An 859-nucleotide genomic window follows, 5' to 3' on the forward strand; every position below is an offset into this window, starting at 1 on the left:
GAGCTGGGGGCACCCACCTGCCGCAGTGGCCGGGACACTCTCGCTGCTGCCCCGCAGCTCCTTGCCGCTGGGCCCGGGGAGCCCCTGCATCTGCCCCCGCGCCCCGCGTGCCACACTTCCCACCGCGGGCCCAACACACAGGCCTCCACCTAAAGCTCCCAGGACACCCTCAGCCTCGGGCAAAGATGGGGCGGGAGAGAAGCGGCGGACTCGGGGAAGCCTGGCAGGGATAGGGCTGCCCAGAGGGAGAGTCTAACTTGGGTGCTGAGGGCGGTGGAGACAGCGGTGAGAACTGCCCAAGATCACCCGGGGCGGGGGTGACGGCGGGTTAAGGCTGTAATCCGGCTCAGCGCGAGCATAAGCGGGAGAAGGCGGCTGGCTTTCTCCGTGTCTCCAAGCGGCGCCCACCCTCACCCGACAGCCTGACGTCCCTGTTTGCTCTCCGCGCAGGTGGAGCAGCCTGTGTGGTGTGTCAGGTTCCCACGGGAGGGGCCGGAAGGGGGCTGGATCACTGGGGCGCAGCGGAAACAAGCTGATGGGGGCAAGCGCAAGACGGAGGTTGGTTCGGCTCCTGGGGCAGGACTTGCCTCCTCTAATAGTTCAGCCCAAAGAGCAGATTAGGTTGGGAATGGGGTCTGAGTTTGGGGGTGGAATTCACAGAGCCCTGCCCGGTCTTTTGGAGAGGACCTGGTCCAGCTAGCGCTGAGTTTAAAGGGGCTTGGGCATTGGAGGACGTAAGCCTGTGGTGGGTGGGGATGTCCTCACTGGCTCTCCCCACCTTCCTCCCAGCACTGCCTGCCTTCTCCATCCGAGAGCTCTGGGCCAGAGAACCTGGTTTGCTGTTTGTTCAACTCCAGCA

Source organism: Myotis davidii, unplaced genomic scaffold (genome assembly GCF_000327345.1).
Source record: "Myotis davidii unplaced genomic scaffold, ASM32734v1 scaffold484, whole genome shotgun sequence".
Lineage (NCBI taxonomy): Eukaryota > Metazoa > Chordata > Mammalia > Chiroptera > Vespertilionidae > Myotis > Myotis davidii.